Raw genomic sequence first — 18,617 nt, forward strand, 5'->3', positions numbered from 1 at the left:
CATTTCTCAATCACATTCAATTTCTCAAATATAGTTGGAAAAGGTCTGGATAAATCGTTGTGCTCATCTGCATTCTCCTGATGCCAACGAATTAATAATCATAATGATTACAACTTGGCGTTAATGAGAATATTAAACCCGAAGCAGTTATGTCTTATGTGATCTCGTAAATTTGGGGTTATCTTGCATAAAACCCGAAGAAGAAGACATTTCTGACGGGTTTTCGTGTTATTGTATCGCGGATTAGCAACTTGATCCATACCGAGATATTTATGGGATATGCTTCACTTGGATGTACAGTTCGGATCGGATAACTTCCGTGGATCGGCCATAAATCTTGACGTCACTAACCTTCGCTTTCCTTTCCGTACTTTAGGCCCGTAGGTCCCTTGGGCTAAATTATATGGTCGTTAAAATTTGCTTTTGTATCTCAATACTATACTAAACTCAATGCGAGATAGCTTGAGGATCAAGGATCACTTTGAAGTAATTTTAGGAATAATTTCGAGATAACCTCTCTATCATTTCCAGACTATTTGGAACTTATTTCAGGACATTAGAAGGATCACATCAAGTGGTCTTGTAACTTTACTAAAATAGTTTCAAATTAGTATCGAAATAATTCAGAATTTGTCCCGAAATTATATCTAAAATTATTTTGAAAACATCCCAAAGTTTTTCGAAATAGTCTCAAAATAATTCCTATTATAATCCAGAAGTAATTCTGTAACACTTCTAAAATTTTTTCGAAATAGCCTTGAGAAAAAGCAAAAGCCAAGTCCGGCCAAAATATAGACTAACCGTTATAGCGATATATGAATGGCAGAAGACGTTTTTGAAGACACTCTTTCACGTAAATTTGTGCGTTAATTGTTCCCGCTGTAGATAGCGGCTTGGATTTATGCCCACATAAAAAATACTTTGCCAAACTAGACCTTCCAGCCGAACTTTTCTATAAAGATGGGTTTTCTGTATAGGAATGTACCTCACACATTTCTTAGGTTCGTTTCAACAACAATTTTTGTTTGCCAATTTAGTCTCATAGAGATTACGTGCAATGTCTGCTTTTCACTTCGTTTTGGAGCATTTTTCTTTTTGTAAGTTTTAATAAATTTCTCTTTGTGTGACTTGCACAAGTGTGGTTTTGCCTATTTTGGCAAAATCTCTTGTTGGCATGGATCGGTTATTTGTAATGAGGGTTAGAGCGTTATTCTTCAACTAGGCGTCTGCCTGTTGCTTAGGGCGTCCATTTCTTGGATTGTCCTTCACTAAACCTTCCTGAAAGTGTAAAACCGTTCTTCGGGCAGTGTCATGGAATATTCCTGTGAGTTTTGTCAACGTTTTGCAATTAAAATTGGTATTATTCGTTAAAATTTACAAAACTTTTTACGTAGCTCTTCCTTCTTACTCACTTCGTTGTTGAGGGATTGACTTCTAAAGATAAAATATTTTTAAAAATGTTATGAAACAGCAATTCAGAAATATTTCATTCAAAGCCTAGTATGGCATTACAAAAAAAACTTACAGGGGGTTATAAATTTGCAGTACTTTCTGTACCGGTACTTACAGTTTTTTCTTCAACGAATCTTATTTTTTGTCTTCGAATTTAATAGCAGAACCAATTTAAAACAAGTAAGGACGGGACTGTCTTCGGCTGTGCCGAAGACTTCATACCTTTCATGAATGAGGCTGAACAATAATCTTATCCCATTCGTAACCTCCAAATAATGCGCTGTATAAGATAAGAAATATATCAATCATCTTTAACCAACGGACCGATATCATTTCATTACGATAATCAACGTTAATAAACGAAACGAAATGACTTTAGGAACGTCAAATTAACGTTAATTATCGTAACGAAATGATATCGGTTCGTTGGTTAAGCATGCCTGAAATATATAGTGAACATATGTACATACCTAAACGATTTTAAGATAAATATAAAACAAGTAAGGAAGCCTAAGTTCGGGTGTAACCGAACATTACATACTCAGCTGAGAGCTTTGGAGACAAAATAAGGGAAAACTAACAAGTAGGAAAATGAACCTAGGGTAACCCTGGAATGTGTTTGTATGACATGGGTATCAAATGAAAGGTGTTAATGAGTATTTTTAAAGGGAGTGGGCTTTAGTTCTATATGTGAAGGCGTTTTCGAGATATCGCTATAAAGGTGGACCATTTAATTATATATACTTACTTATATATGTAATACCACGAACAGTATTCCTGCCAAGATTTCAAGGGCTTTTGATTTCGCCCTGCAGAGCTTTTTCATTTTATTCTACTTAATATGGAAGGTGTCGCACCCATTTTACAAAGTTTTTTCTAAAGTTATATTTTGCGTCAATAAACCGATGCAATTACAATGTTTCATCTCTTTTTTTATATTTGGTATAGAATTATGGCATTTTTGTTTTAATTTTTCGTAATTTTCGATATCGAGTTCAGATAAGTACGTGAACTATGTTTAGTTAAGATATATCGTTTTTGCGCAAGTTATCGTGTTAACGGCCGAGCGGAAAGACAGACGGTCGACTGTGTATAAAAAATGGGCGTGGCTTCAACCGCTTTCGCCCATTTTCATAGAAAACAGTTATCGTCATAGAATCTATGTTCCTACCAAATTTCACAAGGGTTGGTAAATTTTTGTTCGGTTTATGGCATTAAAAGTATTCGAGACAAATTAAATAAAAACGGTGCCACGCGCATTTTGGAATTTTCTATTATTTTTGTATTTTGTTGCACCATATTATTACTGGAGTTGAATGTTGACATAATTTGATATTAAATTTTTTGTTATAATTTGACTTAAAAAAAATTTTTTTTTGTAAAGTGGGCGTGTTCGTCATCCGATTTTGCTAATTTTTATTTAGCACACTTAAAGGAATAGGAGTAACGCTCTTGCCAAATTTCATCATGATATCTTAAACGACTGCCAAATTACGTGTTGCAAATCTTTCAAATTACCTTCTTTCAGTAGTGGGTGGTACCACGCCCATTGTCCAAAATTTTACTAATTTTCTATTCTACGTCATAAGCTCAACCCACCTAACAAGTTTCATCGGTTTATCCGTTCTTGGTAATGAATTATCGCCCGGGCACCCCTAGAATGTGTTTATACAATATGGATACCAAATGAAAACTGTTGATGAGTGCTATAGTACAGGATAGTTTTCATACAACTGGGTTACTACGATCTCGAGATATATTCCAAAATATGAACCCGGATACACCTAGAATGTGGGTTTATATTATGTATATATATCATTCTGTTTTATGAGCTCTAGGCCTGTTTTAAATAAAACAACTCCGTTTGTTGCTTATATGTATTTAATTTCGATATTTCGATCTCAATCTGAGATCATCGTCAGGACTGTAATAAAAAACAATAAAAACACACATTCAATTACACATAAAAAACATATACATCACTTAAACATATTATATTTCACATAAAAACATGTTAATCTACTTAAACATAATGCATAAGCGCGACTTACATGTTCCGCTGTGATGCAAAGACTAAAAATTATGAAGAAAAGTGATTATCGGAACCAACGAAAAAATAAACAGAGAGTGTAAACATGTAGATAATCAAATCTAAACAAAATTTGAGAAAAATTTACAACAATAATATGGCAAGCGGCGAAAATAATAATACTGTAGGTATGCATACAAGTAATCAGGTGTATAGTTATTGTACCAAAGCACAGAAACTACATGAGTGTGCATGTGCAGAGAATGGAGCAAATTGTTATTATTTTTGTTTTATTTTATCAAGAGTATTGATTGTGCTTTAAAATCAGGTTGCGGTAGGCGTAAGCACAATGATCCGTGTCAGCCTTAAAATTCATCCTTCTATCATTAGGGGTGTTCACTATGTGAAGCATTTCTAAAGTAAAACGCTTATGATAATTTTTCTCCTCTTCCAAAATTTTGATATTTTCGAAATCCGGGTAATGTCCGGTATCCTTACAATGAGATGATAGAGCCGTTTTGTTGTCAGAAAAATTGTTCCATAATTTTATATTGGATTTGTGAGCGGATATCCTTGTCTTCAGTTTTGATTTTGTAGTACCCATATATACTTTCTCGCATACGTGGGACCCGTCGCCGTTGCAAGGAATCCTATAAACAACATCCGATTTTTCTTGTATTGGTATTGGGTCTTTTAATCTGCTGAACACCTTTTTTAAAGAATTGGTGTAGGTAAATGCTAGCTGAACATTATCCATATCATACATTTTTGAATGTTTGATCCTTTCTGAAAGCCCAGGGATATATGTGACGGATTTGAAGATTTTGGCATTTTGATTTTTCTCCTTATTATCTTTACCTAGACGCGAGTAATAATTATATATAAGTTTGTTCACTAATTTAATGTTCTTTTCGAGGGTATCCTTTATAAGTTTAATATTTTTGGTATGGTAAATTCTATCACTAATTGAGAGAACTCGTCTCACGAAATTATTGGCCGTGTTCACTATTACTCCTCTATCATGCTGTGAGTTGAAGTTAATCAGTCTGCCGGATGCAGTAGGTTTTTTGTACCAGTCTAATGGTAATTGGTTGTTCCTCCTAATCACTAGGGTGTCCAGAAAAGGTATTTTTCCGTCCCTTTCTACTTCAATAGTAAATTTAATCGATCGGTGGTATCCGATGAAATGGAGGCGCCGAACAAACCACGAATGCTTACGAAATATGTAGATGATTTGTTCGCGATAATAAAAACGGAGGACACAAATATTTTGCTTAACCTACTTAACGGATGAGCCTAGAGCTCATAAAACAGAATAATATATATATTTATTCATTAACGGCCAATAAACAAATTAATTATGTTTTATATTATGGGTATCAAATTGAAGCTGTTGCTGAGAGCTATAATACAGAGAAATTATTACACCGCTGAGTGACTAGGGCCTCGAGATATAGGCCAAAACATGGACCCGGATCCCCTAGAATGTGTGTGTATTATGGATATCAAATGAAAGCTGTTGCTGAGAGCTCTAAAGTTCATTGTGATATTCGATTTAATCGCATCAACATGGCAAAACTCATAAATATGCATGCGAAGCCGAAATAAAGAGAAGAATTTATAATACTCACATACCTCTTTACATACGTCCTATTCGATTTGCCTGAAATTTCGTATAAAAATTTGCCTATATTAGTATTTACGATGCCTTTTTTCGGGAAGTATACCAGAGGCGGACTGGGACTGAGACTGAGACGCAGAGAGGGACTGGGACTGAGACTCGGAATGGGACTGGAACAAAATCCATACCACCCTCTGGGACTGGCAGTAAGAGATGAAGAAGAAGGAGAAAAACTTGAGAGAAGAGAAAAGAGAGAAGGAGAATGAGAAAGAGATAGAATGAGACGAAGATGGAGATGAAGCGAAAAAGATGGAGGGAGGAGTGAATAAAAAGATACGGAAAAAGTGTAGAGGTGTAGGACAGAGTTAGACGGAAAAAGCTTATTAAAATTTATGCAGTTAGGCCAAATTTAGGGCAGAACAACGTCTGCCGGGTCTGCTAGTATACTATATATATCTCCGATCAAAGTGATTTTCTCAGAATACCTTCTCTGATATATTAGAATATATATCACCGAGTTTCACGTTTATACTTTCCAAATTGCGGCAGGTATGACCAAAATCGTCTTATCTGAACGATCGGTTGTATGGGAGATATATGTGATAGTGGTCCGATCGTACCGGATCCTACAAATGTCTAATATAATACAAAAATACATCCTTGTGCCAAATTTCATTGAGATATCTCAAAATTTGAGGGACTAATTTGCGTTCAAACAGACAGACGGACGGACAGACGGGCGATTGACCGACGGACATGGCTATATCAACTCAGTTCGTCGCCCTGATCAATTCGGTATACTTAATGGTGAGTCTATCTTATCTACATCGCACTAAAGTTAATATACCATTCCATGTTCATGAAAGGTATAATTACTTGCTCTCTCGCAAACCGGCTTCAATAGGAAAAATAAAAAATACTTATATGTGCATGTATGTATATTTTAAAATAAAGATTGTATCTATATCAAACTTTCAAACAATACGTCCACGAAAAAAAGTTTTATAATATTCTAAAAGGGTTTTTCTTTTAAAGAAATTTTATTTTCTGCTGTTTATTTTTTTTGCTGAATTTTCTTTTGTGTCGTAATGCTTTCGGCTAAAAACTGCATGTGTGCAGCACGGTTATTTGATGAAATACAGCTAACTCAATAGCTTATACGGTGATTACATCGATAGAAAACGTGTTTGCCGCTGCATCATTCTGCCAAGCTCGTTTTACTACGTGCCACTGGTGCAGGCTGGGTAGTTGATCAGGCAAATCAAACGCTGCTATGTGCATGCAGATGCAAGTGTGTACATTTATTTCAAAGCGCTTGCATTACAAACAGCTTCACTCATGTAAGCGTATGTAAGTATGTATAATATATTGCATATACGAATATGTATGTGTGTGTAACTCATATTTCATTTTATTGCAAATTTTTCCTCCTATATACATTACCAAAATAGTTACGCATACGCCATGGTATCTGCTTTCGATCCGCCGCAATGCTTTGTGTGTATTAACTCTGGGTAACGCAGTGCACTGTCGCGTAGAGGTGTTAACAGTTAAATTTGCAAATCTATAGTATTTTTTACGCTTATCTTATGTAAACATTTTTCCTCACACTAGGAATAAAGTCAATCAGATTTTCATTTGTTTCGTGGGTGGGTATAGAAAGTTGTTAATATATTTCCACATTTCTGAGGCGATAGCATTATGTTGTTATTGGTTCCATGGCGAGCATTTGGAGACGAACTACGAATTGATCCTTCTGTTACATGTAACTTAAATGGTACCTGAGTGATACAACACACTCTGAAGTAACTCCACGGGCTGTTGATACCATATGATTTGCAACCGTTACAAGATGACGGTTAATATGTTTGCCCACTTCGCACTGGTGAAAGCGTTTCTTAAGTCTAAAATAGCAAAAAATTAACGATAAAGACACTCCCCGAAGGTTTTGGGGAGTGTTATCGATGTTGATGGTTCTTTGCCGGTTACAGATCCGGTATGTTCCCGTAACAATGCACCATTCAGGTACTGGCTCGAGCATCTCGGAAACGATTAATATAACCACATTAAATCTGCGAGTGATATTTCAGTATTTTATCCGATTTTTCACTAGAATGAAGATAAAATATAGGAAAAGGTGCGCCATATCCGAAAACTTGAAAAAATATAGCGAAAACAATAAAGTAACTGTAATTCAATAGTTGTTAACATGGCAAAGTAACTTCATGACCATTTCGCAAATGCGGGATGGTTATAATGCTAATATCGTTGACATTGTAACCAATTGAAATTCGACGTTGTGACCACTTTATAAGGTCATTACTTCATCGGACTTTAAACCATTTAAAGTGCTCATAAGGTTAATTGATATTATGGGGCTTGACCTTTTGTCACCCCTGCCTAAAGATTTGCTGCTTGTTCTATAGCGGCTACAATGTATAGTTTTAAGAGATGTTCTAATATTGATGTCGAACTTCCGCTGGGATACCATCTGCCATATAAGTTGGAAATCTGGTGTGACCACGTCTGTGGTTCTTCAAATGGACTAGTCTGTTCTCCACTATCCTACACTATCCTACTAGGTTTTCTGTGTAAGGAAAATTGCTTAATGGGTTTTATCTTTTTTAGTACTTTCTAGTACTTGCTTACTTACTTAATTGGCGCTTAACCGTCTAAACGGTTATGGCCGTCCAACAAGGCGCGCCAGTCGCTCCTTCGCTCCGCCAACCGGCGCCAATTGGTTACACCAAGGGAGTTTAAATCGTTTTCCACCTGGTCCTTCCAACGGAGTGGGGGCCGCCCTCTACCTCTGCTTCCATAGGCGGGTTCCGATAGAAACACTTTCTTGGCCGGAGCATCATCTTTCATTCGCATAACATGGCCTAGCCAGCGCAGCCGCTGCGTTTTAATTCGCTGAACTATGTTGATGTCTGTGTATAGCTCGTACAGCTCATCATTAAATCTTCTTCGGTACTCGCCATCGCCAACGCGTAGAGGTCCATAAATCTTTCGAAGAACTTTTCTCTCGAACACTCCCAAAGCCGCTTCATCTGCTGTTGTCATGGTCCATGCTTCTGCCCCATATAGCAGGACGGGTACGATAAGTGACTTGTAGAGTATGATTTTCGTTCGCCGAGAGAGGACTTTACTTTACAATTGCCTACCTAGTCCAAAGTAGCATTTATTGGCAAGATTGATTCTTCGCTGGATTTCAGTGCTGATGTTGTTGCTAGTGTTGATGCTGGTTCCCAAATAAACGAAGTCTTTTACTATTTCGAAATTATGGCTGCCAACAGTAGCGTGGTCGCCAAGGTGCAAATGCGTTGACTCTTTGCTTGATGACAGCAGGTACTTCGTTTTGTCCTCATTCACCATCAAACCCATCTTTACCGCTTCTTTTTCCAGCTTGGAGTAAGCAGAACTAACAGCGCGGGTGTTTAGGCCGATGATATCAATGTCATCAGCATATGCCAGTAATTGCACGCTTTTATAGTATATTGTTCCAGTGCGGTTAAGTTCTGCAGCTAGTATAATTTTCTCCAGCATCAAATTAAAGAAATCGCACGATAGGGGGTCACCCTGTCTGAAACCTCATTTAGTTTCGAACGGCTCGGAGAGGCCCTTCCCAATTCTGACTGAGCTGATGGTGTTGCTCAACGTCATTTTGCACAGCTGTATAAGTTTTGCGGGGAAACCAAATTCAGACATAGCGGCATATAGGCAGCTCCTTTTCGTGCTGCCGAAGGCGGCTTTAAAGTCGACGAAGAGGTGATGTGTGTCGATTCTCTTTTCACGGGTTTTTTCCAAGATTTGGCGCATTGTGAAAATCTGGTCGATGGTAGATTTACCAGGTCTGAAGCCGCACTGATAAGGTCCAATCAGCCGGTTCACGGTGGGCTTCAATCTTTCGCACAATACACTTGAAAGGACCTTATATGCGATATTAAGAAGGCTGATTCCACGATAGTTGGTGCATTTTGCAGTATCCCCCTTCTTGTGGACTGGGCAAAGAACACTTAGATTCCAACCGTCGGGCATGCTTTCGTCCGCCCATATTTTGCTAAGAAGCTGCTGCATGCGCCTTTCCAACTCCTCGCCGCCGAACTTCTAGTACCCTAGACCTACTTGGCCCTTGCAACAATGTTGTCGATGTTCGTTTCATTTTCGCTTCCGCTACTGATAATAGTGGCTTTTTAGTTTTTGTATTCTAATGCTCAGAGAGTGTCTTAACTCGAATACCTGGCATTTGCATGCATTTACCTAAAGCAAGAGCAGTTTTGTATGAATTAAGCAGGGGTTGCCCTTATTGCTTTTAAATGTATGCTTTATGTCTGCTATTTCTTCTATCCAAACATACCCATTACAGTGTTTATTCGTAAGCTCTCGTGGTGATGTTCATGTCTACTTGTCACATATCAACGTTGGCAAAAGCCTGTTATCTGAACTCGTAGAGTCGAGATCTGGGAGCAGGCATGGGTCATTGGCAACATTTTCGTTTTACAAGTTTAGCTTAGACTAGCTGTCTCTGCTTGCGCTTCTGGCAGTGTTTGCCCTAGGCGATGTCTGGAGGTATACTAGGAAGAAGATGGTCGCACTCTGAGAATCTTTAAGCATCTTTTTAATATTAATTAATTTAATGACTATAAGTCGCCGTCTATTAACCAGAAAGTAATCACGAAAAAGAAACCAACTGATGGCTACAAAAACAGAGTGTTATAAAATTGGAGAGAAATGAATTGAAGGAAGAAGGAAACTTATTTGGAGGAGCTCGGCTCAAATCTTCTCAAAGGTATATAGCGGAAGTTATAGTTATTATTATTGTTATTTAAAAACAAGTAAGGAAGTCTAAGTTCGGGTGAAACCGAATATTACACTTGCAATGCTTTTGTTGTTTGTTTTGTGTGCTTAATAGTGTTATAAGGCATCACAATAATACATATACATGTGGTTCTATTCTGAACTAATTTTTCTTCGAGTTATGGCTCCCGAAACATAGAAAATTGCTTAGTCATAAAAGGGGCGGTGCCACGCCCATTTTTTAAGATTTGAGGTTTTACCATTTCTTGTTATCAATCCACTTGGGAAATGAAATTCCATTGATATAAAGCTCTTTTTGCAAAGATATAGCTTATTTTGTTCATCCACGATCCTTTTAAAAATCTTCTACATAAAAGTGGGCGTGGTCCTTAACCGATTTCGTAAATTTTTCTTCAAAGCATTCCTTATAGTAAATGCAACATCTCTGCTGAATTTTGTTATGATAGGTTTAACGATTTTTGATTTATGATTAATAATATTTGTGAAATTGATTTTATCACAAGTGTTTCAAATTTTTATAAAGAGTCTCAATATTAGTCCACACGTCAAATTTCAACAATCTAGGTGTATTATTTACTAAATAATCAGGTTTCTTGTGTTTTCCAAAATGTTATATATATAAAAGTGGGCGCGGTTTTCAATGCCAATCTGGGTCCATATAAGCTCGCGTACCAAACTTGGTGAAGATATCTCAATATTTACAGCTGGGTATAAAAAACAAAAATTTAATTGCTGCCTTAATTTTCTGGGGAAATCTTTGGCTATGAAAATTTCTGTGACGATTTAGCTAATTTTAGTAAATTATTTAACGAATTTTCCTCTTGAGTTCTTGGCAGATGAATTCAGGTTTGAAGAAATTTATTGGGCCCATGACAATTCTAGAAAAAAATTTGTCAAAGATGAAAATGTTTGGGCGAATAGCTTACGAAGTTTAAAGTAAATTTTTAGGTAAACTTTTAGTCTCTTACGACGACAAAATTTTACCAAGACCATCCCACCTCAATTGGATATAATTTATTCTGAAATTTTTTCTGAAATAGGGTAAAATCAAATTTAATCACATTTTCGAAGGTACATTTTCAAGACAGCGACTCAAACAAACAATTACAAAGAAACACCAAAGAGAAAATTATTAGGAGAATAATGAATTTATGACGATATTGGTATATAACTTCCGTATACTTCGATATAATATTGCAGCTCTGAAAGATGCGTTTTAAAAAGATTTTAACAAATTACACATGACGCATGAAATAAGGAAGGCTGCGACCTTTTTTGTGGATGTCAGTTGTAGATCAAAAGCAAGTGATGAAGATTTTTTTTTTATCAAAAACTATATAAACACTCAAGAAACCGCGCCATTACCCAGCTTTAGTACGTATGTACGCAATTTTTGTATAGTTTTGGTAACTTCTATTTTGTTTTCTTTTTGCCACCGCTGCTCAATCAATTTTTGTAAACTGTGCAGCAAACACGTACAGCACGACACAGACTGCAACAGACTATCAACATTCAAGAAAGAATTATATTAAATGTATATTTTGATATGTTGAAGTGCTTATGATGTGTTTGTATGCAAGATCATTATTGCACATATGAGTGCATACATATTATTATGAGCCATTTTGATTGTGTTTATTTCATGTGTTTTTATATACACACATACAACCATATGCATAAGCTATTTCGGCATGGCAACGCAAGTGGGATGCAAATATGTATTGCAAGTAGTAAATATCCAGTGGATTAAGTTATGTATATAGTAGAGAGGGATATCTTTACTTACAAATATATTTGAGTTTCAAAGCATGTTGCTTACCAGCGAAAATTTTATTAGCTGTGATTTATTGGTATTTTGATGGGCTTTGAATTTTTTAATAAGCGCTTACGGCTGAAAGATTTTGAATAGTAAGCAATTGTGAAATTTTAAGGATATTTTATGCAAGAACTACATCGTCTGACATGCCTCAGTGGCTGGATTCAGCATATGTTTTAAAAAAAACTTTCAATGCCATTCATTTTTATCAAAAACTAGTTTTACCAGGCGCACGTTGTAACACCCGAGATCGAATGGATGTTGCGTTATTTTTTCTGTTTTGTTTGTTGATAATTTAATTTATTGTTCTGTAAATTGAAGTAAATTTTGTACGCATATTTGGTGAAATTTTCTGTTAAAACATTTTATTCTTATATCTTATTGTATCTTATTTTATATTATTGTAGTGCTTTTATCGCTGACGATTGTTGCTTTGATTACATTCCGAAGAAGCATGACTGGTGAGCCAATTTTCAAAGTTGATATATGCGTAGGCATTCCTTTTGGTTCTAAGGAGTATAGAAATTCATTTGGATAATTCACAATTTTATCTTCATCTGTAACTGTGTCGATCGTTTTATATTTCGTCACTACACCAGGAAATTGACTTTGAAAGCGATCATTGATTTTGTTAACATGATCATTTTTGGGAGCTATGATAGTTCTTTCGCATAGCCAAAAAACAAAAACATTTAAATTAAAAATTCTTAATTCTGAAATATGAAAAACTTTCGTCTTGATCGAAGGAACCTCGAACCAAAATTTGGTGATGATCGAAGTATAGCAAACACGTTTTCATAGGGAACACACGCACAGAATTTGATTTTTATAGAAGATGTAGATAGACTGAAGCTAAACAATTTTTTTAACAGCGGCAGATTACTAAACGTCCAAAAGGCATAACAGCTAAACTCAACAATGCAGTCAAACTTTAGGTGTTAAAATAACTTAAGTTTGTACGGCAGCCATAGTTTTTCCCCATTCTACATTTTACTGAAGGTTTTAGGACTTAACGTCACATAGATCCTTACCAATTTTAATTATGCTACCATTACGACATCCAGATATATGCAGTATAATATATTCCATTTGTATGTGAGGTGCCACGCCCCCTTTTTCCCAATTCCATATTTTCTTGCTGGTGTTAAGGATTGACCTCAAATAACTCCTTACTGAATTTCAATATTCTGGCATGTATACCTTCAAAGTTATGCAGTACCAAAGATTCCATTTGAATGGGGGGTTCCACGCCCCCTTTTTCCTAATTCCGCCTTTTCTTGGTGGTGTTAGGGATTGACCTCATATAACTCCTTACTGAATTTCAATGTTCTGGCATGTATACCTTCAAAGGTATGCAGTACCAAAGATTCCATTTGTATGGGAGGTGCCACGCCCCCTTTCTCCAAATTCCGCATTTTCTTGGTGGTGTTAGCGATTGCCTCATATAACTCCTCATTGAATTTCAATGTTCTGGCATGTATACCTTCAAAGTTATGCAGTACCAAAGATTCCATTTGTATGGGAGGTTCCACGCCCCCTTTTTCCTAATTCCGCCTTTTCTTGGTGGTGTTAGGGATTGACCTCATATAACTCCTTACTGAATTTCAATGTTCTGGCATGTATACCTTCAAAGGTATGCAGTACCAAAAAGATTCCATTTGTATGGGAGGTGCCACGCCCCTTATATATATCGAAATTATTTTTAGCCTAAAGCCTTCCCGTTGATCGAAGGAACCCATAACCAAAATTTGGTGATGATTGATTGGGAAATACGTTTCCTTAGCGAACACACACACACACAGAATTTGATTTTTATAAACCGATTTGGGATTTCAAAATAAATTAACCACCATCTCTATTTCCTGTATCTTTCCTAAAAATTTCATGGCAATCTGCCGAGTCGTTCTCAAGTTATGGAGTGACAATCAAAATGTACACTTCTTTTTATATATATAGATTTGAGGAACTATAGAAGGGACCTGTTAGACCCAGTGCAAATGAGATGACTTCAGAATTGAGTCAAAATATCGACAATGATAAATAATGACAAATATATCAAATGAACCCGATATAGTTCAGAAAAAGTCCCAAAATGACCCTGACCCCTGAAAATCATCCAGAAATGATGCCGGAAAGGCCCCCAAATGATCCCGAAATAGTCCGGAAAAATTCCAAAATGACTCTGATGGGATTCCTTAAAAGTCCCGAAATGACACTGACGGGATCCCGGACGAATCCCGAAAATCATCCAGAACGATCCCAAAAAGACCCCGAAGGGATTACATATAAGGTGAAGCTAATTATAAAAGCATTTTAATAAGGCAGCAGGCGCGTTGAACCGAATGAAGAGTTATAAACAAACAAACATACAGGTAAAGCTAATAAAAGCGTGCTAATAAAAGCAATTGAAGGAGGGAGATGGCGGGAGGAGAAGGAGAGCACCACAGATCGTTTTTAGCCAGTAGACTATTGTCTATCTGTGTCCCAAAATCCGTGTAGCCGTCCTACGCGACTCAGTCACAAAGACGAAGAAATATAATTAGATTATATGTATTCCTAGGGGGTTCCTAGGCTGTCCCTTTTTCAAAAATATAGTAGGTCTTTCCAAATTATTGGCACAGGTATCCAAATTTCATCTGAATCCGTCAAGCCGCTCTTGAGTGATTGAGTCTCAATCGTCCAAACATCCAAACTTTCGCATACATAATATTAATAAGATAATTTAATAAACCAGGATCCAACCCAACCTCACTTATGTATGCGTGGCGAAGCCTGTTTCTTTAGCAGCCGATGCTTTGGCGACCCCGATTTCATCATGAATCTAAGGGTTGGAGGGCGGGATAGCCTAGAGGGTTTCATGTGTTCATATTAAATCAATCCCGAGATGGTTCGGCTAGCACCTTAATAGTAGTTGGTACCCGAATTTGCCTGATTCGCATCCGGCAAATTACTATCCACATCGATAATACTCCCCAAAACCTTCGCGGAGTATCCTTATCGCTACAACTAGAACAATAGCAACCAGGATCTACTAGTATGACTAAATAAAGAAAAATTTATGAAAACTACAGAAACGTAGGAATGGCATTCTTCCGTAAACCTACGAACATCAAAAGCTTAACCAAAATTAATATTCGTGATTGAACGTCAAAAAGTCGACTAGAAAATTTGCTCACATAAAAATACCACAAGCTTACTGATGCCTAACAAAGACCATTATGTTACATATTCTGGATCAATTCTGTATCGTTTTCGGGATAATAGCGTCTTCGTTCCGGAACTAACACGGATCACGTTGAGTCCTGGCTGGGATTATTTCATAGCTAATTCGCGATCATTTCAGAAACAATTCAAAATTGGCCTTTTTTTGGCGTTTACGTGATGATTTTCGTGACCATTCCCGAATAATGTAGGGGGTATACTGTGATTGGTTTCGCAACCATTTTCAAGTTTCAAGTTTATTTCATTGATTTTGTACATGTGAGACTATTGTCTCTTAAAGTACATCAACTTATGGAAATCTAACATCTAAGATGAAAATTTATTTCAGGACTACAAAATGACAGTTTCATGGCTATTTTGAGGGTTCTTTCAGCTCTATTTCGGGTTCGTTTTGTGTTTTTGTTTTGGACTTCACGACTCTTTTGGGATCATCTCGGCATAATTTAAGGTTAATTTCGACTTAGTTTTCGGAATATTTTGGAATCATATCAGAACAGTTTCCAAGCCGTCTTAAGGTAGTTTTCCGCCTCATTGCGAAACTATTTTGATGCCATGCTGCGTTCCGTTTCAAGACAAATTGCGGGAAATTTCAGTATAATTTCAGTTTTATCTCCAGAATCATTCCAGGGCTATTTTAGAATTCTTTTGGTATCATTTAAACACGATTTTTTTTTGACAATTTCAGGATCGTATTTTGAATATTTTCGAGAAAATTTTCGGACCATTTATTTCGGAATAATTTACTAATGCTGATCACTAATGGTGATCACTTTGGCATGAACCCCTTATATTTTTTTGGATCATTTCCAAGCTATTTCGAAATTGTATTCGGGAATATTTCAAAAGCATTTTAGGATAGTTCTGGAACTATTTTGGCACCATTTTGAGATATGTTTTTGATCGTCGACGATTCGAATCGTTGGCCCTTATTCGGAGTCCTTTAAGGATTTTTTCGAGACGAACTCTGGACAATTTCATTATTGTTCTCATAAAATTAGGTTTATTGGTAGTCATAATAAAATGTATGTATATGATATTGTGTTTAATTGTCCTAAATTTTTTTGTTTTATTTTTGCAGGGTTTTTTTTTTTTTTTGCTTTTTACAAGCATATATTATTTGATGCTTAAATATTTTCCCCAGCAATATATAGGAACAGGAGCACAAACGCGAAAGTGGGGGAAACTGCTAAGCTTAAATTTTAGCTCCACATTTATAATTTTAATTAATTATCTGTCTGCGGTATACTGTGCTGATCCGGAAATCCTACAAGCTGCCAGATCACTGTAGGGTTTTCCAAGCGGAAGTATTAGCCGTAAACAACGTAGCAGAAACACTGGAAACGAATAGCTTAAACAGAAGCCGTGTTAACTTTTATATTGACAACCAAGCAGCAATTAAGGCAATAATCTTAAAGTATGCTAGAGTATTAGCAATTCCTGAAGGAGAGTAGGGACTAGAAGCATACATCTATATGGGTCCCAGGGCATATGGGATTAGATGAAAATGAAAAAGCGGAAGAACTAACTAAAAAGGCCGCGTTCCTTTAAGATTGTCCCAATTAGCTTGGGTGAAATGAAGAGAAGGCGAAAATTTTACATGATCGACCATGCGGTGAATGTGTGGATCCAATCGCGGGGTTCTAAAGTAGCAAAGATCATGCGTATGTCTTACAACCGAAGACTAAGAAAGTAGCTTCTAGCATTAAAAAGAGAGTACTGTAGACTCATGACGGGAATTCTGACTAAACATTGGCTTCTGGCGTCACATGCCTTTACATAAGGCTTGGCCAGTGATATCAGATGTAGGAAGTGCGGGATGGAAGAGGAAATGACCGAGCACGTTTTGTGTTCATGCTCTGAGCTTGCCAGGCTATCAGGAGTGATACAGCTGCCAGATCTAGAAGCTGCAAGTGGCATAGGTCCTGGGAAAGCTTCTAGTATTTGCCAAGAGGACGGAGTTCTTTTATTACATATGCTTTGTTTTGATAGGGTTTTTAGTTAGGTCGTTAAATAAACTTCTGGTAATACTACGGACTCATCCAGTCTATGTGGGGTCCTCATAAACCGCCCAATTAAACATATCCTTACCTAAGGGAAACGCCATAAGTTAAGTGCAACCTAACTGCTTAGTTTTAATTTTACCACAATTTTAATAATTTTACTTTATTATATTTTGAGAAATAAACATGTGTTTTTACAATTTCACAACATTTGGTAATTATGCCCCTTTCTTCTTATTCAAAGTTCCAAATACTCATAATTTCATATGATAAATGACACTAAAGTCTGTTTCATACCCACAATAGTCCTCTGCGAATCGATTCCCCATACTAGTTCCCATGATCTTATTCGAGCAACCAGGTAATAATCAAAGCTCCACCCATACACTTATATTATTACATTATATCAGTATGCATATAATAAGAAATCTTCTGAAGTATTTGCTTGCACTTGGCATATACTTAACAAATTTACAGTAAATTTAAATGGCAAATATTTTACTTGCAGCGAAGAAGGTAATTTAAAAGTTTTGCAAGCTGTAATTTGGCTGTCGTTGAAAATATCATAATGTAATTTGGCAGGAACGTTACTCCTATTACTATATGTACGCTTAATAAAAATTAGCAAAATCGGAGAAATCCCACGCCCACTTTAAAAAAAAGTTTTTTTAAAGTAAAATTTTAACAAAAAATTTAATAAGTATCTTTAAAGTAAATAAGTAAATTATGTCAACATTCAATTCCAGTAATGATATGGTGCAACAAAATACAAAAATAAAAGAAAATTTCAAAATGGGCGTGGCTCCGCCCTTTTTCATTTAATTTGTCTACGATACTTTTAATGCCATAAGTCGAACAAAAATTTACCAATCCTTTTAAATTAAATTAATTAGGTAGGGGCATAGCTTTTCTGACGTTAACTGTTTTCTGTGAAAATGGGCAAAATCGGTTGAAGCCACGCCCAGTTTTTATACACAGTCGTCCGTCTGTCCTTCCACATGGCCTTAACACGATAACTTGAGCAAAAATCGACATATCTTTACTGAACTTAGTTCACGTACGTATCTGAACTCACGTTATCTTGGTATAAAAAATGAACGACATCCGACTATGACCACGCTCACTTTTTCGATATCGAAAATAAGAAAAATGGAAAAAAATGCCATAATTCTATACCAAATACGAAAACAAGGATGAAAATAAAAAACCCTTGAAATCTTGGCAGGTATTACATATATAAATAAATTAGCGGTATCCAACAGATGATGTTCTGGGTCACCATGGTCCACATTTTGGTCGATATCTGGAAAACGCCTTCACATATACAACTACCACCACTTCCTTTTAAAACTCTCATTAATACCTTTAGTTTGATACCAATATCGTAAAAACAAATTCTAGAGTCACCCCTGGTCCACCTTTATGGCGATATCTCGAAAAGGCGTCCACCTATAGAAGTAAGCCCCACGCCCTTATAAAATACTCATTAACACCTTTCATTTGATACCCATCTCGTACAAACATATTCTAGAGTCACCCCTGGTCCACCTTTATGGCAATATCTCGAATAGGCGACCACCTATACAACTACCACCACTCCCATTTAAAACCCTCATTAATACCTTTAATTTGATACTAATATCGTACAAACACATTCTA

Source organism: Eurosta solidaginis, unplaced genomic scaffold (genome assembly GCF_040869045.1).
Source record: "Eurosta solidaginis isolate ZX-2024a unplaced genomic scaffold, ASM4086904v1 ctg00001269.1, whole genome shotgun sequence".
NCBI classification, from domain to species: domain Eukaryota; kingdom Metazoa; phylum Arthropoda; class Insecta; order Diptera; family Tephritidae; genus Eurosta; species Eurosta solidaginis.